Source organism: Orcinus orca, chromosome 16, assembly GCF_937001465.1.
Source record: "Orcinus orca chromosome 16, mOrcOrc1.1, whole genome shotgun sequence".
Classification (NCBI taxonomy): Eukaryota; Metazoa; Chordata; class Mammalia; order Artiodactyla; family Delphinidae; genus Orcinus; species Orcinus orca.
The window spans coordinates 87,175,042-87,196,956 of record NC_064574.1 but is presented as its reverse complement, the minus strand read 5'-3'; the positions used below and the strand labels follow the sequence as shown (position 1 = coordinate 87,196,956).

General features: G+C 59.9%; 2 long non-coding RNA genes across 4 annotated transcripts; one reads left to right on the top strand and one right to left on the bottom strand.

Moving 5' to 3' along the window:
• The first annotated feature begins 375 nt into the window (after positions 1-375).
• LOC117200977 (uncharacterized) lies at positions 376-5,626 on the top strand. 3 transcript variants are annotated; one of them, XR_007471987.1, is made up of 5 exons: positions 377-1,468; positions 2,117-3,602; positions 4,173-4,530; positions 4,774-4,843; positions 5,521-5,565. It is a non-coding gene; the product is annotated as an uncharacterized LOC117200977 (long non-coding RNA). The 3 variants fall into 3 exon arrangements; XR_007471986.1 differs by having other exon boundaries at positions 376-1,468; positions 2,117-4,530; positions 4,804-4,843; positions 5,521-5,626; XR_007471985.1 differs by lacking the exon at positions 4,774-4,843 and having other exon boundaries at positions 376-1,468; positions 2,117-4,530; positions 5,521-5,620.
• LOC117200978 (uncharacterized) lies at positions 5,440-8,512 on the bottom strand. The gene is made up of 3 exons (XR_004482861.2): positions 7,126-8,512; positions 6,759-6,954; positions 5,440-6,132 (listed from the first exon to the last, which is right to left on the bottom strand). It is a non-coding gene; the product is annotated as an uncharacterized LOC117200978 (long non-coding RNA).
• Positions 8,513-21,915: the final 13,403 nt, after the last annotated feature.

The following is a 21,915-nucleotide window of genomic DNA, read 5'->3' as shown; positions in this document are numbered from 1 at the left end:
CCCACCATTTACTATTTTTAGAGCAACTTAAATGCAGGGCACTGCTCTCGTTTATTTTTCAGTACTGAGCAAAAGAGACAAAGCCCCTGACCTCATGGAGTTCATACACCAAAGGCGAGAAGAGCAAGCCAACAGGAAAAGAACTCCGTGAATTAAACACGAAGGAAGGGATGAGGTATCACGGGGGACGGGGGGTGGGAGGTATAAAGCTGGGAGCTGTGGGTGCACAGACACTCTGCCCCCTCCCAGCACATCCCGGGGGCCGTGATCTTACCCCCCTCCCCAGCTCCACCATGAGCTCCAAGCCTGCAACCGTCTCACCATTTGATCCAGGCACACAGAAAGAGTCCACGTGAGTTGGATGGTGTTTGATGGGGCCCCATGTGGGGTTGGACTCCAGCGTCCGACCCAGACAAGCCCTTGAGGCCGGGAATCCCCAGTTCACGGAGGCGCAGGGAGACAGGGACCCCTGGCCACCGGTGCTGGAAGCCGGGCCGGCCCTGGAAAGACCTTTGGCAACATGGGCTCAGCACCGTGGAAACGCTCGACATCTCTGACCAGTAATGCCACGTGTGGGAGGCTCTTCCAAGGAAATTACCCCAAATATGGGGAGAGCGTTAGGCCCAAAGATACTCACTGTAACGTTATTTTTAACGACCAAAAAAAAAAAAAATTGGAAGCAGCTGAAATGTCCAACCATCAGGGAGTAGTTTAGTAAATTATAGTCCACAGACTCGATGGAATACTAGGCAGTCATTAAAAGTGATCATTACAAAGGCTGAGCGGTGAAATGCAGACGCGTCTGCAGTGTAACGCGGAAGGGAGAGCAGCGGATAGAACTGTGTGTGCATTAGGGGTGTAACATGTAAGAAACACGTGCAGCAGGAAAAAGCCTGGGGGGGTGGAGCGGCAGAGGACAGTGTGGTGAGCTGCGGAGGCGGAGAGCAGCTGCTCTTTTCTGTTTTCTGACTTTTCTATAAAGTATGATAGCTTTAGTAATTTAAGATACAGGCACACCTCGCTTTACTGCGCTTCACGGATACTGCATTTTCCACAGACTGAAGGTCTGTGGGGACCCGAGTCTATCGGCACCATTTTCCCAAGAGCGTCTGCTCGCTTCGTGTCTCTGTGTCACATTCTGGTAATTCTTGAAATATTTCAAACCCTCCGCCAGCCAAAAGATTACAACTCATTAAAGGCTCAGATGATGGTTATAGCATTTTTTAGTGATAATGTATTTTTCTTTAAGGTAGGTCCATTGTTTTTTAGACATAAGGTTATTGCATACTTAATAGACTACAGTGTAGGGCAAACACAGCTTTTATCTGCACTGGGAAACCGAGAAGTTGGTGTGAGTGGCTTTACCGCGATACTCTCTTCTTTGCGGTGGTCTGGAGCCAAACCCGTGACATCTCCGACGTGTGCCTGTGCTTAATAAACAGAGTTATTGCAGGATGTCAGGATTGTGGTAAGTTTTGTTTTCTCTTTGTGCTTTTCTGGATTTTCAAAATGTTCTCCTGGGCTTCCCTGGTGGCGCAGTGGTTGAGAGTCCGCCTGCCGATGCAGGGGACACGGGTTCGTGCCCCGGTCCGGGAGGATCCCGCATGCCGCGGAGCGGCTGGGCCCGTGAGCCATGGCCGCTGAGCCTGCGCGTCCGGAGCCTGTGCTCCGCAACGGGAGAGGCCATGACAGTGGGAGGCCCGTGTACCGCAAAAAAAAAAAAAAGTTCTCCTATGAAGAGGCTCGCTCTGGTCCTGTGATGGGAGGAGGTTGGGGAGGGCGGAGTTGGGGTGCCACCCCTTGTGGGATCATTGGCACAGGGACACCCTTCCTGCCCTCAGAAGGGCCATCCGGGTGGAGGAGCAGGTGTGCCCACAGGGTCCTGAGGGGGAACTGGCCTCTCGGCGGGCATCACAGGCTACCCTGAAGGAAGCACTGGGTGCCCTGGGGACGGGGGGACGCAGGGCACTGTGCTGTTATGGAGGGATGTCTACAAGGAGAACAGGGTGGTCAGAGGCCTGCGAGGTGCACTCTGGGGGAAGAGGGGAATCAACCGGAGGTCGTTCTGCACGCACTCTGCCCAGCCGTCACCTGCACCAACTCATTCATGTCTCAGAAACGGCCGTGAAGAACAAGCCTGTTTGTCAGAGGAGGAACTGGAGGCTTGAAGGCCTCAAGTAACCTGCCCAGAGCCATGAAGCTGGTAAGTGGGTGAGCACCCCAGAAATGGCTCTCCTAGGATTGTGCAGTGTACAACTTACATCACGGTCCAGGGCCTGCATCAGGGTTCAGACCCAGGTCAACCCGAGTTCAGAGTCTGGGCTTTCCCACCTGGCCCCAGGCCCTGTGCCAGAAACACAACAATGAGAAGTTGTCCTACAGGCCTCAGGGAGCTCAGAAAGCAGGGAGAGAGGAGGACACGGGAAAGAAAACCGCAAAGGTGATGGAGACGATGATGGCGCTGCCGGTGATAAAGGCACTGATGGTCCTGGCGACGAAGGTGATGGTGCCGGCAGTGGCCATCATTCGTTCAGTGCTCTTCATGTACCAGGCACTGTGCTAAGTCTTTCAGATAAAGTATTTGGGAGGTGGGTACTATCCTGCCTATTTGGTCTTTCAGCCCGTGAAGGGAAGGGCTGATATTTTCACCTGAGTCCACATGATTCCTGGGTCTGGGCTGGACAAAGGCCCGAAGGAGGCTGGGTGTAAGGGGCTAGGACTGAGGTCTATGCAGAGGGAGTCTAGCCCCTCCCCCTCCAGCAGAGGGAGGGGAGACACGATGGGCAGAGCTGATCCACATTGTTGGGGGGGGCCCAGATACGGCCCCTGCCTGGCGGGTTGATGCCAGGCCAGCAGTGAGGGGACCAACAGCCCTGGGGTGCAGATGCCTGGGGCTGAGTGGGGGGGCGTCAACCTGCTCGCGTTCCTGTTTTGCAGATGGAGGTTGAACGCTGCGGAGGGGCAGGCGTATCCGCCATGGTTTTTATTTTCTGTATTTTACGACGCTTTGATGTCTCAGGGGCCCTGCTGGCCAGGAAGAAAGTGCCCCTTGCCCCAGGGTTAGCTGGTCTGAGAGGTAACAGATACTCCCATGAGCGCGCCTATCGTACGGAACCAGCCAACACAGAGCCCACCCCTCCTCTCTCAGGCTCCCACGCTCCCAGGGCAATATTTCCCTGCCCTCAGTCGCCCAGGGCCAGGAAGCAGACAGCTGGAGACCCCCCTATAGCCCAGAGCCTGCCCCAGTTCTTCACTCCATCCAACCATAAGCCAGTGCACTGCTGACCCCGCCTCACCCTTTCCATCCCCTGAAAACTGCAGTAAAGGCTCTGGGCCCTGCTGCCCCCAGGTTCCTTCTGCCTCTGGACTGACCCGCTGCTGCCCCGTGTGGCCCTGCCTGGCCTGCCCCCTCCTCTGGGGAACTGTGAGTGATGAACTCTTCTTTCAAGGCAGTGGTCTCCACGTCTGTCACCTTACATACCTGATTAGGATACATCATGGGTGCAAATCTCAACATGGCAGGGGGGGCCTTGGGCCACATGGCAGATGCAAGTTCAGACACAGGCTGTCTGGCTGGCCCGTCACGGAGCTGCTGAGGTGGGGTGAGCAGGGGTGAGCAGGGGCCACGGTTGTCCTGTGTGCTGGGTGGCCATGGGGCAGTGGGAGGGGACGCGCCTTCTGAATTCTGCTCATCGCCCGCTGCTAGGTGACTGGGGCGGGTCTCCACCTCTCTGCGGGTCTCCTCTGTGGACTGGAGACCTGGGCCTGGGAGCTGCCGGCCGGCCGGGAGGGTGCCGTCCGAGCCAGGCTGCAGGGGGCCGCTGAGCTGAGCGCCAGGTGGGCATGGGGCCGTCACCCCCCAGTAGAGCCACCGCCCTGCCCAGGACCCACTTGGCAGCCCCTGTAGGCGGCAGAGGGCAGGCAGGGCCAAAGCCGGGCTGGGGTGTAGGGGGAGGGCGGTAGCCGGCGGGCCCCCGGCCGCCTCACCCCTGTTCCTGCGGGTCGGCATCTGGCCCTGGCCCAGCTCCCCTCCTCCGGGCCCGGTGCTCTCTGTCCACTGGGCCGCCTCCCCAGGGGTGCCAGGCCCTGAGTGCACGGCCACGGCCAGCCTGGCCGCGTCATTGAAGGCTCCCTCCCGTAATTGGCAATTTTGTCATATTTATTCACAACAGATCGGATCGCCAGGAGCTTGCTGCGGCTCTCCGGAGGCCCGCCGTGAAATCGGTTTGAAATGGTGTGTCAGGTTTTTCTCTCCCTGCTGAAGCGACCATCTGGCTGCCGGGCCAGGGCTGGGCTGATACACTGACCCGGGGAATCGCGGCTAAGCCGCTCCCGGGGGCCCACACGCCCGCGCGCCGCTCTGGCCTCCCCCATGGGCTCGGCTGCAGGGGGAGACCTGGGCGGGGCGGGGGGGCAGGAGGCGAGAGCCCCCGGGCACCACGCTGGCCATCCAGGCACTGCCAGGTTGGCACCTCTCCCACAGCCCTACCCCGGGTGGCCCGGATCTCAGCGGCTGAGCAGAATTGAAGGGTGAGTTTTTTTTTTTTTTAATTATTTTAAAAACGTATTTATTTTTGGCTGCGTTGGGTCTTTGTTGCTACGCACGGACTTTCTCTAGTTGCGGCGAGCGGGGGCTACTCTTCATTGTGGTGCGCAGGCTTCTCACTGCGGTGGCTTCTCTTGTTGCGGAGCACGGGCTCTAGGCGCGCGGGCTCGGTAGTTGTGGCTCACGGGCTTAGCTGCTCTGCAGCATGTGGGATCTTCCCAAACCAGGGCTCCAACCTGTGTCCCCTGTACTGGCAGGCGGATTCTCAACCACTGCGCCACCAGGGCAGCCCCAAGGGTGAGTTCTCGATCGTGTGGCAGTTCTGTCTGGGTCGACGGGGGCTCCGGTCCTGGCGGTCCTCAGGCCCCTCCCACCACAGCGCGTGGCCCTGTGAGCGCCTGGTGTCACTCAGCTGGGGGGCGGGGGCAGCTCCCAGGAAGGCCCCAAACTGGACGTGATCAGGTGGCCCCACTGATGCCAGGAGGGCTGCAAAGTGTCATATCCAGGGGAAGAAATGGGCTGGGAGCCCGTGAAGCAGACACTCAATAAAGCAGGGGCACCAAAACCTTTTTATAAGAAATATTTTATTTCAAAAATCAAATGGGGGGCTTCCCTGGTGGTGCAGTGGTTGAGGGTCTGCCTGCCAATGCAGGGGACATGGGTTCAAGCCCTGGTCTGGGAAGATCCCACATGCCATGGAGCAACTAGGCCCGTGAGCCACAACTGCTGAGCCTGAGCATCTGGAGCCTGTGCTCCACAACAAGAGAGGCCACGACAGTGAGAGGCCCGCGCACCGCGATGAAGAGTGGCCCCTGCTCACCGCAACTAGAGAAAGCCCTCGCACAGAAACGAAGACCCAACACAGCCAAAAATAAAGAAATAAATTAAAAAAAAAATATCAAATGGGGCCGTGTCACACCTATTAGGATGAAGTATATATTTTTAATATAATAACATTATATATATTTCTACAGAAAATAGCAAACACTGGCAAGGATGTGGAGAAATTGGAATGCTTGCACCCTGTTGGTGGGAGTGTAAATTGGTAACACAATGGTGGAAAACAGTACAGAGTTTCCCCCCAAAATGAACAACAGAACTGCCGTATGATCCAGCAATCCCACTTCTGGGTCTGCACCCAAAAGCATCGGAAGCAGGACACAAAGAGATACGTGTACCCCCACGTTCACAGCAGCCCAAAGGGTGGAAGCCACCCAAGTGTCCATCGACGGATGACGGATGAACACAGCGTGGTCCATCCACACGATGGAATATCACGCAGCCTTCGAAAGGGAGGAAACTCTGACCCCTGCTACAATGTGGAGGGACCTTGAGGACGTGATGCTCAGTGAAATAGGCCAGACACAGAAGGACAGATACTGGGAGTCCACTCCTATGGGGTCCCTGGAGGAGCTGGGGTCACAGAGACAGAAAGTAGGGGGTGGGGCGAGGGGCTGGGGGAGGGGCAGGGGCATCCGTGCGGAATGGAGACAGTCTCAGTTTGGGAAAATGGAAAGTTCTGGAGACGGACGATGGTGACAGCTGTCCAGCGTGACCACACTGTGTATGTACCTGATGCCCCTGAACTGGACATGAAAATGGTTAAGAGGATAAATGCTATGTTCTGCGCATTTTCCACAATAAGAAAATCAGACGGCGCCGCCACCTACGGGGAGCCTGGCGTGTCCCGTGTGGCTTCTGGGCAGAGGGTGGGCCCGGCGCCCCTTTGGGCGCTGGTCCTGGGCTCTAGCTGCCCTGTTCCTCTTCAGGGGAATGGGGAGGGGATGGGCTGCCCACGGCCACGCCGGGGCCCAGCAAAGACAGAAACCCAGAGCTCAGGAGGTTGTGGGAACGACGGGGGGAAGGTGTAGTTGGCCCTCCCGTCCCGTGTGTGTCTGTCTGTTGTCCCTTGGAGGAGCCGGGCGAGGGGGCGGGTCCGGGCGCCCCAGCCTGCCACCATGGCCACCTGCTGGGTCTGCAGGAGTGACACTGGCTGCACAGAGGCTGGGCTGGGGTCTGTGTTGGGCCCCCCACAGTGGGGGCATGGCTCCTCCCCTGGGAGGCTGGCCCGGGCCCCTCCAGCCCACACCTGCCCCGCCGTCCTCTCCCACCTGGGCCAGAGCGGGGTCCAGGCCGGACTGCTGCCAGGTGGGCTCCCTGAGGCCTCCCTGCCCCTCATCCAGCCCCCACCCTCCCTGGGTTCCACCCACACCTGGGCTCTGGTCTCAGCATCTCTGCTCACTGGCCGGTGACACTGGGCAGCTAAAGGCCCCGTCCGGCCCTCAGTTCTTCCCTCTGTAAAAGGGGGTGGAGGGCGTTGCCCTTCCCTCCCACCCCTTCTGCATCAAGCTGGATGTCTGCTCTGAAGCCTCCAGGATGGACGGGGGCCCTGGGCACCCAGATCCAGGCTGTGGACAGCAGGGGGCGGCTGAGAGGCCCAGAGGGGCCGGCAGACTCGTCGAAGGTGCCCAGGGGGTTGGGGTCCTGCCTTCCAGCATCCTGGGCACCCCACGCCTCCCCCACCCGCTCCTGCCAGCAGCGTGCCCCCACCCCATCGTCACTGTAGGCAAGGCTCTTACCCCGGCTGAGCCCAGATGTGCACCCTGGCCTCACTGAGGGGAGCTGGGCAGCCAAGGAGAGTCTCCGAGCCTCGGTCTCTGTGTCTGTAAATCGGGGACGTGGTCCAGTCTTGTCTGCCAGGGCCGACCTGCGGGCTGGGAGGCTGCCTACCGCTGGGCCCGAGCCTCAGGGGGCCTCCGCTGTCGCCTCAGCCCCATGGTGGGGGGAACATCGATCCTCGAGGTGGGGGGCCGTCCATGCAGGCGGGCGGCGCATCCCGCATCGACCCGCCGTACCGTGTGCTGGCCCCCCCTGTGCTGTGCTAACAAGCCCATCTCATGGCGCCTCGGGCCCTAATTGGCAAGACGGGCACGTGCGTGTCTGTCTGGGAGACCGGCGCCTGCGCCCGCCCCAGCTCGAGGCGGACAGCGGTGCTGGGACCCTGTGCCGGCGTCCTGCCCCTATGGGCTGCCAGCCGAGGCCGCCTGGTTTCTAGAGGCAACACCCAGAGGAAGGTCGTCAGCAGGGATGTCAGCGGGGAGAAGGGGCTTGTTAGCGGGACCCCCGAGAGGTGCTGGGCCCACCCCACAAGCCCAGAGGCAGCCTGGAGCCATCCCACAGTGCGGACAGGGAGGGAGGGAGAGGCAGGCACGTGGTGAGGGGACTCGGGACCCTGGCCCTGGAGGGTAAAGGAGGAGAGGGGTTACTTGGTACAAGGAAGGAAGATGGGGGCAGTCTGAGAACAGAATTGGGGTAAAACCTGTAGGTGCAAGAAAATGGCCACTTACCTTGTCGACTTTGGTGTCCTGCCCAGATGGCAATGGTCCCGCCTGCTGCCCCCGGGAGCTGCCGTGGACCTGGGCAAGCGAGGGATGGCCCGGAAGGTAGTGATCCGCCCGTCAGTGGGCGCGTGAAAGCTAGAGGCCTGAGAGGACGCCAGCTCTGCATGAGGCAGGAGGGCTCTCAGAGTGGACGCGATGGACCTCAGAAATGTCCCCTCGGGGTCTGCTCAGCTGAGCACAGTGCCACGGTGGGGGCAGGGAACCGTGTCCTCGTCCCCAGAGACCCTCTCTAGTGGGATGACCTGAAGCTGGAGGACCCGGCTGGGCGGCTCACTCTGCAGCAGACTCATCACCTGCTCAGCCAGGGCGTCGCCCCATCCCAATGCCCCCAACACCCCAGAATCCAGCCGCCCCTCCCGTCGGGCAGCCGCCACCCCAGTGAACACAGGTGGGGGCATTGATGCCCCGAGGACGGCAGGACGGACTCTCCAAGGCCTCCGGCACAGCTGCTGCTGGCCGGTCCCCACTGTTCCTACCCCGGGAGGCCCCAGATGCCTGCCTCACAGCCCACAGCCTGCCTGGGCCCAGGGTCCTCCGCACTCCTCTCTCTGGGTGACCTGGGACCTCCACCTAGAGGGAGGAGGGGCCAGCCACTCGCTGAGGCCTGATTGGGCTCCAGGGAGGCCCCGCCCCAGATGCTCTGGCGGCACCAGTCAAAGAGCCCATTGTCCATGGCTCTGCCTGCAGAGATGTCACGTTGGCAGGTGAGGCCGGCCGTGATGGGAACGCTCCCACCACGGAGACCCCCGAACACGCCCGTCTTATTTTGCTTCCAACAGACGTGTCCGGTGGTTCCTCTGCTCCCATGTTCTGGGTGAGGCCAGAGGGGAGCAGGGTGCCTGGTCCCCCTCCTGGGTGTGGGGGACCCAGGAAGGTGGTGGCAGAGCCTTGCTGCTGTCACCGGGGCACCCGGGCGGCCGCCAGCCCAGACAGGTGTGCCGCTGCCCCGCGCCCTCGGCCGCAGCCCATCCGTCAGCCCGCTAATCTTTCAGCATCCGCCGGCCTCTCGTGGGGTGTGATGGATGGGCTCCCGGCCTCGCCGACTGCTGCGAAATCACTCAGCGCCAGACAAGCCCTAAATCTGACGCACGGAGTGTTGAAAGGAGGAATGTCTGTTTTCATAACCTACCTCAGTTACAATAAATATTTAAAATGCACATTAACATCCTCTCGCCGTACAATCGGCCTCTGTGGCCCCGGCTGCGGGATTTAATTAGCTCCGGGCTTGCCCCGCCGGACGCGCTCGCCCGTGGACGGAAGGCCCCTGTTTTCTTAAACTCCTGGCCACTGCTGGGCTGACACAGAGCCTTTGTCTGGGCTGGCGTCCCCTGCTGGCCCCCAGCGCTGGGCTGGATGGGTCCCCGGGCCATGGGTGCCCATGGATGGGGGGGCGCGTCCCAGGGCGTCCTGGCTGCCCGGCCAGTGAACAGCCCTGACCAGGGCCCCCAGATGCTCGCTACCGGGTCCCAGAGGGGCAGGAAGACGACAACCCAGAAATGAAGGTAGAGCCTCAGCCCTCGTCCCGGATAGCTGTCCCAGGAGCCGTGCCCACCCCAGCGGATGGCCCGGCGCCAGGCTCACTTGCCTCCCTTCCGCCTTGGACCTCGGCTCCCGGGATGGCAGGACCCCCATCCTCAGCAGGGGCCACATGGGCACCAAGCCCTGCTAAGGCCCTTGGGGATCATGTCCCCGACTTGCACGGACCCCTTGAGGTGGGGACGACGTCGCCCATTGTAGAGATGAGGAAACTGAGCTCAACGTAGAGAAGTGACTCCCGGGTCACCTGGATTTGTCGGAGCTCCAGCTCTCGGAGGAGCCCCGCCTGCTGGCCTGCCGGCCTCAGCCGCCCCTTCACTCACCCACGTGCTCCTTTCGCACCAGCGTGCGTCTTCCTCCCTCTCTCCCTCCCTTGGGCAGAATGGAGACGCGAAGGGGGTTGAGGGATCAGGGTGGCATGGAGGAAAGCCCGGCATTCTTCCTGGAGACAGTGGCTGCAGTGAGTCCCTGCTCGACCAGCCCTCTGTCCCGTGGCTCCCCAGGAGGCCTCGCCACCACCCAAGCCTCGTTCAGCCTCCGGGACGCGCAGGAGAGAATATATTTCTGTTGCTTCCAGTCACCCCGCTTGTGGGGCTTTGTTCAAGCCGTCAGGCTCCCGGCTGTTGGTCCCAGTCCTGCCTCTTCTCTCTCCTCCCCCGTTCGCCCCGAGGCATCCTGGGGTTGTGGAGTCCGAGCTCTCCCGGGGATGGCCAGCACCTCTGGCTGGGCCTGGGGCTCAGCCCAGCCTCCCGGGCCTTTCAGCCTCGGGATTGTAAACCAGGGAGAGGAGGCTGGGGGATGGGGAACGTGCGTCCCCACCCAGAGCCCCAGGCTGCGCCCCCACTGCCTGGCTTTTCCGGATGACGCTGGGATTCAGGTAGGGACAACGGCCCGAGGATGTGAGGCTGGAGCGCGGGCCCAGAGAGGCTCCCCAGCTGGCGAGCGGTAGGTGCTGCCCCCAGTCCAGGGCCCGAGGGCCTGCCTGGCACTTAGGGGGCCGCCCCCTGCTCCCGAACCCTCCCTCTGCCTGTCCCGACGGATGAAATCACACCCTCCACCCCCTTGATGTTCCCTAGGTGCCGTCCTCAGGCAGTGGGACAGGTCCAGCTGTGAGGCTGGACGGGCAGGCCTGGGCTTGAGTCCAGACACAGCCCCTGCAGGCTGTGCTTTCGGGCAGGTCTGTAACTTACCTGGATTCCACTTCCTTCCTTTTCTGGAGCGGGAGGGCTCATGGAGAGGCTCACGGCCCCTGCGCCGAGAACACTCTGCAACAAGCCACACCAGAACCTAGTGGCTCAAAACCACGTTGCTTTGCTTACAAATCTGCACCGTCGCCCGATCGGCGGCTCTCTTCTCTACCTGGGGTCTCGTCAGCTAGACACACTTGCCAGCTCCCATCTCATGGTCAGTGAGACTGACAGCCTCCCCTGTGGCCTGGGCCTCCCCACAGCACGGAGGCTGGGAGCCAGGGCTGGGGCTGGAGAGTGGCGGGTGGAAGCTGCAACCCTTTCTCCACTCAATCTGGACACCACAGAGCTGCCCTTCTGCCATGCACTGTTTCCTGGGAGCGAGGTGCTAAGCCTGGCCCACCTTCCAGGGTAGGGAAAGCAGACCCCTTCTCTTGCTAGGGGAGAGGAAAATTCTAGAAGAGCGTGTAGGATGGGAGATACTGTCGCGGCCATCCTTGGAAAGCGCTCCCAGTCACCTGAGTCATCGGCGGCCACTTAAGGCCCAGAGGGTAAGGCCTGACCCTGACCTTTGCCCCTGACGCTGATGTACCAGCATCCCCTCTCTGCCCTGGGGGCCCTGCCCTCCTCCAGGCCCTCCACCCCACCCTCCCTCCTGCCACAGGGACTTTGCACATGTGTCTACCTCTGTCTCTTCTCTTAGTTCACACCCACTCTTCTTTGGGGCCCAGCCCAAGGTCACCACCTCAGGGAAGCCCTCCCTGATCTCTCTGCCCTGACCCATCCCTTTCATCACCTTTTCTCTAGGCCCCCAGGCTCCTCCCTCAGAGCGCAGGGTCAGTCTGCAGTTCTGCCTCATATATAAATATCGTTATTTAGCAAACGTCTGTCTCTACAACTCCGTGCTCCTCCCCACAGACCGTAGGCTCTAGTCCTTAGCATGGATCCTGGCATTCAGTAGGTGCTCAATAAACAGCTGTTAAATGAAGAGAGAACAGAAGGCACTTGTATGAGTCAGAGTCCACCAGAGAAAGTGTAGGTTAACCTGTATATAACATAGGTAGGTACATAGGTAGGTAGATAGATAGATGGATGGATGGATGGATAGATGGATGGTAGATAGATAGATGGATGGATGGATAGATGGATGGTAGATAGATAGATGGATGGATGGATGTTGCAAGGTCGGCCGATGAGGTGGGTGCCGGCAGACAAGTCGGCAGCCTGTAGGGCAGGCCTCTGGGAGGGCAGCTGGAACTCTCGGGCACAGGCTGAAGCTGCCGTCCAGGGGTGAAATTTCTTCTTCCTCAGGAAACCTCGGTTCTGCGCTAAAGCCTTTAACTGATGAGATCTGGCCCACCAGATGATCCAGGATAGCCTCCTGGACTTAAATGCGGCTGACTGCACATGACGGCCACACCTGTGCACGCCGGCCACGTCTGCCAAGTGCCTCCCAGCAGGAGAGACGGGCCTGTGAACAAGCTGGACCAAGGGTCCCACGGAGCATGGGACCAGGCCTGTCTGGAGGTGGATACGCGTGTGCGTGCGTAGATGTGTGAGTGTGCGCACATGCATGTGTGCATGTGTCTGTACACGTGTGTATGTGCAGCCTCAGGCAGAGCATTCTAGAAGCAGGGCAGGAGCTGCCTGCCTCATCCAACCCGGGCTTGGGAGGTGCAAGCCCCCTGCGGCCATCCCTCACGGCTCGAAGCTCTCAGGAGCCAGCCCAGGTTCAAGGGCAGTGGGTACAGAACCCCCGCCTTGAGCAACAGGAAAACAATGGGGGCATGTTTTAACTTGAGGGCATGTTTTAAAACCACCATAGCTGACGTGGTTGGATAGATTTCCCAGAAAAATCACTCTCGCTGGGAGCCGGGTGCGGAGGTCAGAGGCTGGGAGGCCTGTTAACTTTGCTCCCCTGAGCAGATCAAAACAGCCTCTGCAGAGTAGCAAAGGGTGGGCTGGGGGAGAGGAGAGGCACCCCAGGGCCAAGGGCAGGGCCAGGGGGCCGGACAAGGACTCACGGTCAGTGAGCAGACGTCCTTTGGGCCAGGGAAGGCCAGAGGGCTTCCTGGAGCAGGGGGCAAGCGACAGGGGCTGAGAGGCCTGCTCTGCCCCCGAGGAGATCTGGACAGACCCTTTGGCGTGTCTGGACCAGTCTCCTGCTCTTCTGACCCCCAGCCGGCCTGCCCACGGATGGCCGAGGTCCTGGGGCACGTGTGTGGCGGAGACCCCGCCAGCGGGCGTTCCTCACGCACCGGAGCCGCTCTGGCTCCCACCCGCTTGCTCCTGTCTATGACACGGAGGGTAAGTGTTTAATTAGTCGCCTAATTGCCTGGGTAATTGGGAGACGTACTCAGCTCTCCAAGTAATCAGTCGGAATAGGCCTGGAAAATATCTGGCCCAATATTCATTAGTGTGGTTCAATCGTTACACAGTCACCGTGTTTGGTTCATGACGAGGCCCAGCAAACAGCTGCGCGCCCTGCAGCCACCCGCCAGCCCTGCTGGGGCAGGTCGCCCCGTGCACACCCTGGACCTCCCAACCCCTGGCCTCCTCCCCCCCACCTCCCACCCCCAGGGAGCCTGGCAGCCGGGGTGCAGGGAGGGCTCAGTGCACTGGCCCAGCAAGGGGGTCCAGTCCCCAGTGGCGGTGGGCCGGGGGGTAGGGGCTCTGGCCCATCACTGGTACCACCCGCACGCACAGTCCTTTATAGTTCACAAAGCAGGTGCCCAACCACAGGTCTCTGAATCTTCACAGCCCCGCAAGGTCCATAAATGTGCCCATTGTACAGACAGAGAAGCTGAGGCCAGAGGGACCAAGCAGCCTGAAGTGGAGTCAGGTCTCCCCACTGGATCAGCAGCACCCCCGGAGCTGGGCACAGCCCAGGCAGGACAGCCCATCTGCTCCCTGTCCCCGGATCCCGCCGCCCACCGGGAGGTTTGGTCCTCCGTGGAGGAAGCTCCTGGCAGCAGAGGAATGTCAGTGGGAGCGCTGGGCCCCCAGAGGGGAAGGCAGAGTCCTCGCCTGATGTCTGCTGCGGGGAGCGAACGGCCACTGCTGCCCCAGTGCTGGCCACTCACATCCTCTACGCCTGACCCCTGGTTGCCCTCCGCGCACCAGGCTCGGCTGTGGTGGGCACAGCAGTGACCAGACGGGACCTGACTCTTGCATCCCCACCGACTTCTCAGGGCACCTGGAGGGAGGGGAAGGTGCTATAAGGGTCTTTATGGGGGAGGTGGAACCAGGCCGGGGTTGGGGCGCTCCCCGCATACTCGAGCCGGGGCCTGAAGGAGGGGCCAGAGGCAAGTGGGGGGGAGGAGAGGGAAAAGCATTCCCGGTGGCTGGAACAGCAAATGCAAGGTCCCTGAGGCAGGGGGAAGGCAGAAGGCCCTGGAGCTGCAGGTAGTGGGCGGGGAGGTGGGTGATGTCGGGAGGTGGGTGATGTTGGGAGGTGGGTGATGTCGGGAGGTGGGGCTAGGTCTGGGGTCTTGCTCTGGGAGTCGTGGGGGCCCTTGAGGAGGATTAAGGGGGCATTGAATGATGCTGTCTGGTTGGCATTTTTAAAAGACCCTCTGTAAGGAGGATGGGTGGGGGACCCAAGGGGAGGCCGAGAGACCAGTGCAGGGGGCCAGGTGAGCTCCGGACTCAGGCCCAGGCCCCAACCTTCTATGCCTGCTCTGGGCCCAGGAGGGGGGCCCATCCTGCTCTGGAGGCCACGGCCCTCCCTCCAGCTCTCACCAGCGCTGGCCCAGCCCAGCAGGGCTCCAGCGTGCTTCCTCCCTCAGTCAGGCCCACACCTTCCAGAGCAGCCTCCCTGCTGAACCGCCTGCCCCAGTGTTGCCCCAGCCCTCGGCGGCGACAGGCCACACTCGCTGGTCTTGCCTGAGTCCTATTGTGGTCGTGGGGATTTGTTCACACACTGAAAGCCCTTAAAGTGCAGATGCGTTACCTCGTGGACGGCACACAGAAAGAGCTGAACCAGAATCGGAAACCTGGCTTGGGTCCCAGCCTCACTGTGTGACCCTGGGCAAGCCACTCTCTGAGCTTCGTTTCTCATCTGGGAAATGGGGGAGAAAATAATACCCACTGATGGGATTATTGTGGGAACATGAACAGAGACATGGGGTACCTGGAAGAAAGTAATTTGGGGGATGGTAGTGTGAACAGCCACTGTAGGCGGTGTCCCCAGCTGCTGCCTGGGCTGGCGCTGGTCTTCACAAATGTCACCTCGTTTGGTTTAATCCTCCCACTCATTTTTTTAAAACAGAGGGAAAATTCGTACAACATAAAATTAGTCACTGACCATTTTAAAGTGAACAATTCAGTGGTATTTAGTAAGTTTACAATGTTGTCCAAACACCACCTGTATCTAATACCCAAACCTTTTTATTGTCCCCAAAGGAGACCCCAAATCCATTAACAGTCGCTCCCTAGCCCCCCTCCCCCAGTGTCCGCCAACCACCAATTCTCTACGGATTTGCCTCTCCTGGACATTTCTCACAAATGGAATCATATACTATGTGTCCTTTTGTGTCGGGCTTATGTCACTCGGCATCACGCCCTCGAGGTTGGTCCACACTGTAGCAGGTGTCAGAGCTTCACTCCTTCTGTGGCTGAATCATGTTCCCCTGTGTGGGTATCAGCCATCTTTGGCAGCAGGTATAATTATGGTCATTCTACAGATGTAGAAACTGAGCATCAGAAAGGTTTCTCTCGTCTTCGGAGCTTACAGCGTCAGGATGTGAGATATCGGAAGGGGTGTAGTTACTGTATCCAGTGCTTTTCATCCCTTGTGTGGACTCACGTTGGTCTGTTGTTATTTTCCTTCTGCTGGAAGGACTTCCTTTAACACTCCTGGTAGTACAGGTCTGCTGGGGGTGAGTTCTTGCAGCTTTTGTTTGTCTGAAAAACATCTTTATTTCACCTCCAGTTTTGAAAGAATTTTTGCCGGGTATAGAATTCTAGATTGATGGCGTTTTAGGTCCTGTAAAGACATTGCTCCACTGTCTTCTTGCTTTATTATTTCCATGAGATATCTGCTGTCACGCTTATCTTTATTCCTCTGTACACGTGTCTTTTTTTCTCTGCTTTTAAGATTTTATCACAGAGCTTAACGAGCTTTTGAGCAATTTGATTGATGTGTTTGTTGTAGTTTTCTTCATGTTTCTTAGACTTGGAGTACGTTGAGCTTTTATCTATGAGTTTATCGTTTTCATCAAATTTGGTAAATTTTCAGCCGAAGTTCTGCAAATATTTTTGTTTCCCCATTTTCCTTCAGCAACTCCAACTACACAAATATTAGGCCACTGGAAGTTGTCTTTCAGACACAGCTGAAGATCTTTTTCATTAAAGAACATTTTTTGTCCTTTCTATGTTCATTCTGCATAATTTCTCTTACTATGCCTTCCAGTTTATCAATCTTTTCTTCTACCATGTCTAATCTGCTATTAATACCATCTAGTGTCTTTTTTATCTGAGTCATTGCTGTTTTCAACTCCAAAAGTTCAATTCGGGCCTTTTTTTTTTCATATCTTCCATGTCTTTTCAAACATATAAAGTAGTTATGATAACTGATTAAATGCCCTTGTCTGTTCACTCTAACATCTATGTCAGTGCTGGGTCAGTTTTAATTAATTCTCATTGTGAATTTTGCCTTGCTGTTTGCTGGATGTTTTTGTAATCCTGTAAATATATCAATACCTGAGCCATGTTTTGGGGATGCAGTTAAGTTATTGGGAAACTGATCCTTCCCAGTCTTGTTTTATTGTTGGTTTTGTGCAGCTCTCAACTTAGTGCTAATTATTCCCTGCTACAAGGCAAGACCTACCTGAACATTCTTCCCAAGGCCCTGTGAGTGATGAGTTCTTCCAACATGAGTCTGCTGGCAGGAAAAGACATTTTCCCACCCTGTATGAGCACGGGACATTGTCCTCTTATCCTGGGATGATTCTTTCCCGGGGCATGGATAATTTCCCTACCTTCATGCAGCACTCAGTTCAGAGTCCTTACTCTCTCTCCTTTTGGGTGCACCGTGCTGCAAATTCCAATTTGATACGCCCAGATTCTTGGCTCCTTCTCAGGTAGTTTGCCAGGTTACGTCCGGCTTCTTCCTTTCTGCCTCATGGTATGAAAAGTCTCCCAATGGCAGGTCACCTCATTTCTCCCCCATCTTTCAGAAATGTCTGTCCTTCACTGCCTGATGTCCAGCACCTTAAAAATCATTCTTTCTTATATTTTGTCTGTTTTCTTTAAAATAGTTGTTCCAGATGGGAAGATAAGTCTAGTCCTGTTGCTTTATCTTGGGTGGAAGTGGGAATCCTCAGACAGTTCCCGTCGCAGGAAAATCGGAGCCCAGACGTGGGTCCTGGGGATGACATTTGAACCTGGATCGAGCCAGGCCTGAAGTTAGGGATCTATCCCAGACAGTTCAGCTCGAAGAGGCAACACATTCCCTCTTCTCTTTAAGCTGGTCAAGCTGGCTTTCGGCCCCTTGCTACTGCCAGGTTCCTATCCAACCATTGCAGCACGAGGCAGCTCCCTGGAGGTGAGACATGCAGCTATAGGAGACAGTGGGAGTGAGTGCAAGGCTGGGCCGGGCTGGGACAGGTGCAGGGGCACAGAGTGAGTTCTGTGCTTCTGAAAACCCATCCTGACCAGGTGAGGAGAGTGGATGGGTCCCATGTTTCCCACTCGCAATCCTCCAAAGTTTTCTCGAAACACTTGGGATAAAGCCCAGGGTCCTCAGTCTGAACTGACATGGCCAGGCCTCTGTTGTCCCCTCTCTTGCCCCAGTGCCCCTGCCCCAGCCCTGCAGGCTGCCAGCCCACGCCCACCCCAAGGCCTTTGCACCGACTGTGCCATCTGCCAGGGTCATGCCCTTAGGCATCTGTGTGGCTCCACAGCCGTGCCCTAGATCCCCGCACAGGTCTGGGCACACAGCGAGGCAGTGCCCTTCCCCTCCTGGGGACCTTATGCCAAGGAGGGAACAAAAGGGGGGGCGGGCACCTTAGAGACTCCTGTGACCCCAGAACTTCCTAGAACAGGCCCACCTCCGTGGGGCAGGGCCGGAGAGGCCTGGTCCCAGACCTCCAAACTGCCCTCCCAGCAGAACATCCCCATCCAGCAGAGAGGGTGGGTGGGGGGAGTGAGGAAGGGAAAATAATTACTCCTCAGCCTCTAACCCTTTCCGGCAAGTGACTGGGTAATAAATAATCGCCACGTCCCTCCAGCGCGGTCCATCAGCAAGGCCTCCTAATTATTTTAGGTCACTTTGAAACCGCTTCCAGTCCCACTTTCAAATAAATAAAAAATTAACATGGGACCGGAGCAGAGACCCAGACGCAGGGGTCCCAGCCCCCTCCCTGAGGTGTGCCTGAGCCGGGGTGGGCGGTGCCCCCGGGGAGCCCCACGCACACCCCCGAGGTGGGGCTCGAGGCTGGCAGTCAGGGGAAGAACTGACTCCAACCCCGGGCCAAGGACCCACCTGTCACACCTAGGGTCTCAGCTGGGAGGCGCCCACCCTGCAGGCCATTGCCCGGGCCCTTCTGTGGTCCTCGGGCACCGTGGTCTCAGGTCAGGCCCCGGACCCAGCGTCCAGCAGACGTGCTAGCCACAGCCCCTTTCCTCCCCGCCCCACTTGGCCGAGCCTCTCCACCCAGGGCTCCGTTGTGCCCTCCATAAGTAAGCCTGGGGGTTGACGAGCTGAGCCCTAAATGCCCCCGAAGCTCTGGCATTGAGCCCCCGCCCACGGGGGCCCTGACTTTCTCTCTTTGCTGGGTGGGGACCCCACTGCCTGTGTCTGGGCCGTGGCCAGGCCTCGGCTGCACCTCTGAGCCCCCCCATGGGTGGAGGGGTCTCCGGGGCAGCCCGGCCCTTCCCAGCCCTGGATCGCCCGGTGGGTGGGCAGGGGCCTCCTCTGATAGTGGCCAGGTGGTGGACAGAGAGGCAGAGACGAGGCCCGTCCCCGCCTGCCCCATCTGGCTCTGCTCAGGGCACATTCCCCCAGTCTCACAGCGCCCTGAGCTGAGGGCCGGAGGGAGCCCCCGCCCAGACCCTGCCCGCTGGACGTGGGGGAAGGGCCCCCGCCCCGCTGTCCCTGGCCTCCTGGAGCTGCAAGCCAGCTGCAGGGTGGGAACAGAGCTCGCCTCCGCCTGCAGGTCGGGACAGTGAGGGGCCGTAGGGGTGGCCCGGACGCGGGGCTGGCGAACAGGGGCCGTGCAGGAGTGAGGCGGCTGGGGGCACATGGGGCCCCTCGGCCAGACCCTCCGTGGGAGAATTAATTAAACACATCTCCCTCTGCCGCCACCGAGCGATTTCTGCTGACCTCACCAGGCCGATTAATATTTAATTAGCCTTTAGGAGGAAAGGAAAGCACTTATTAACCTGCTACGTCAATCTGTCAGCGCCGGGGCTGGGTCTCCAATGGACTGCTTGGCAGGGAAGGGGGAGAATAATGACCAGGCGGGCTGCGCTGAGATCTGAGGGCTGGGCTTAGGCCTCAGGGCCTGAGTGGGGTGGGCAGGGGCAGGGGCAAATGGCGCCCGTCATTGGGCCGGGCGTCCTCTGAGCACCCACTCACAGGCCTGCTTCCAGCTCAGGGTCCCAGCCGCTCTGGCCCCAGTGCCTGAGGCTGACTTGTGGGGGAAGGAGCGTCGGGGGCCAGGATTGGGGGGGCTCCATGCTGAGGCCCCGGGAGTGGCGGGGACTGCACCAGGCAGGGCCCTGCTGCCACAGGAGGTGATGCCTGATCTGGACAACCAGACCCGGTAGCCGCCTCCCAGCTCAGCGTTACCCTCGGCGGGCCGGGGGCGGGGGCGGGGGCGGGCTACGAAAGCCAGAAGAGTGAGCTTCGTGTGAACTCTGCTGATCTTCCAATTCTAGGATAACAGACAGACTCCACGTTCCAAAAGCCGGGCGAGCCGGGCTGGAGCGAGTGGCCCACGCCAGCGCCTGTGGCCCCAGCACATAGTAGGTCCTCAGCAGACTCTGGAGGGATGGGCACACGGAAGTGTGTGGAGCGGAGCCGGAGGTGGCAGACTCAGGAGGACAGGCCCGGCCACCACTGCTGCAGGGGCCTAGGCACCTGGCCCCACCCACTGCGGCTGCTGAACCCTGGCCACACCCCTACCCTCATGGTCCCTCCCACAAAGCCCCTGGACGTTGGCACGTGCTGTGTGTGTACCGAAAAGGGACTTCGGCTCTCAGCAAGCTCTGGGAAGGCCATCAGGGCCTGTGGGGCTGGAGGAGGGGGAGCCCTGAGACCCCTGGAGGGTGTCCCCATGCAGACATTGCCCAGATGGGGGCTACGATCAGGGTGGGGGGGGACACCTAGGATGGGCTGCCATGGGGGGACTGCCCAGTGCCCCTCTCTGCCAGCCAAACCCCCAGGCCCCTCCTGAGCCCAGAGCCAGGCACACGGATGACTCTGCCAGGACCTCTCTCCCCGATGCTGGCAGGTGGTGATGAAATTTTTAAATAAGACCAAAAAAATTAAAACTCCCCCGAGTTTTATTAACTAGCTAGGTAATTATAAGCTGGCTTAATTAAAATCTACCCTCAGAAAGCACTGCTGGGCGGCCTGACAGGGAAGGAAGATGGGGGCGTGGCTTCCTCGTGACAAGACTCGGTTTCCCCAGGCGTAAAGTAGGGAGGATACCAACCCCTGACCCAGAAGGGCTGTTGGGAGCATTGAATGCAGAGAGTTCACCTGCTCAGAGAGACCAAGGCCCCGCCCAGACGGCACAGCAGTAACTAGCAGGGCTGAACTTGACCCTGAGGAAGACAGGGGCTTCCCTTCCAGGCCTGACCCACGCAGGGGTGGGTGCAGAGGGTCCCGGAGACCCTCACAGAGAATGCAACAAGCATGGGGGCCTGGGGGCCTGCAGGATCTTGCAGCCCAGGCTCATCCTCCCTCTGAGAAGGTGATGGCGGAGCCAGGCCTTGTAGGACGAGTGGGGCTCACTTGCTGAAGAGCAGCCGGCCTGGGGGGCACAGCCGGTGGAGGGCGCGGCACAGGCAGGGCCCGGAGGTGTGGGTGGCCCGGAGGTTCAGGGAGGCTGCGGCTCGGTGGGAGCAGGACAGGGGGAGGGGCAAGGGGCTGGGGGAGGCCGGCTCGGAGGCCGGGCTTGGGGTCTGGGGCTCAGCCAGGGCGGGGAGAGGAGGCGGCCAGCCAGCGCCCTGGGGGTATCTTGCTCTGGCGGCCTCTCCCTGACCAGGGCAGCCGTGAGGGCGGCGGCAGGGCCCGGGAGGGGTGGGCACAGCTCGTTGGTCCTGGGGCAGAGCTTCCAGACCGTTTGCCCAGCGTCAAGCCACTGCGGCGCTCATGGATGGGACCCTGCTGGGCCTGGAGGGATGGGACCAGGACCCCAGAGGGGCCCGACGCCCAGTGGGGAAAACGCGGCCAGGGAGGCGGGAGGTGCTGGGAGGACGGAGGTGTCTGGGGAGGAGTCCAGGGGCTGGGACGCAGGGAGAGAGACAGAGACAGAGAGAAAGAGACCCACCCCGGCGTGGGACGGGGAAGGTGCCCCTGGCAGAGGCGTAAGCAGTCGCCTCCGCAGGGGGTCCCGGGGCTCCTGGTGGCCCCGAGGCTGGAGGAGGTTAGGCCCGCTCACCCTGTCACCCCGCAGGGATTGAACGATGGGTCTTCCCCACCCCCACGCCGCCTCCAGCCCTGAGAGCCTGGGGTGTCCCCACCACGGCCCCCCGACCCGTCTGCCCACCGAAAGGGAGGCCTCTCCACGGCAGCCGGGGCCGCAGGGAGTCTCGGGGTCATTCAGGCCTGGGTCTCCTCCTGGCTTGGCCACTGGCTGGCTGTGTGGCCTTGGGCGGGTCATCTGGCCCCAGCCTCAGTTTCCCCGCCTCCTAGGCTGCTGTGAGTACATTAAGCAGCCGGCACACAGTAGGTGCCCTCACCAGGGACCCGCCAGCCACGGCCCCGCGCGTCCCTCAAGGCGGGGAGTCTGGGATCCCAGCCTCAAACCGCCCCCACCCCGCGGTCTGTTCCGGCGGCCGCCCCGCGGCTCATAAACCCCTGAGCTTTGATCTGTCCTCCTTCCGTCGAGCCGGAAGAGACGGGGCCTCCTCCCAGCCCAGCCCCTCAGCGTCGAGCCCCCGCTACACCAGTGCGTCCATTAACCTCTGCACTCCGCCGGAAAGGGCAGCTTCAGCCCCCGCATGTTCCCATGGGGGGCGCCCACAAGGTGGGTCTTCGAGGGCGTCCTGCGGGGCAGGGGCCCCGCCCCCG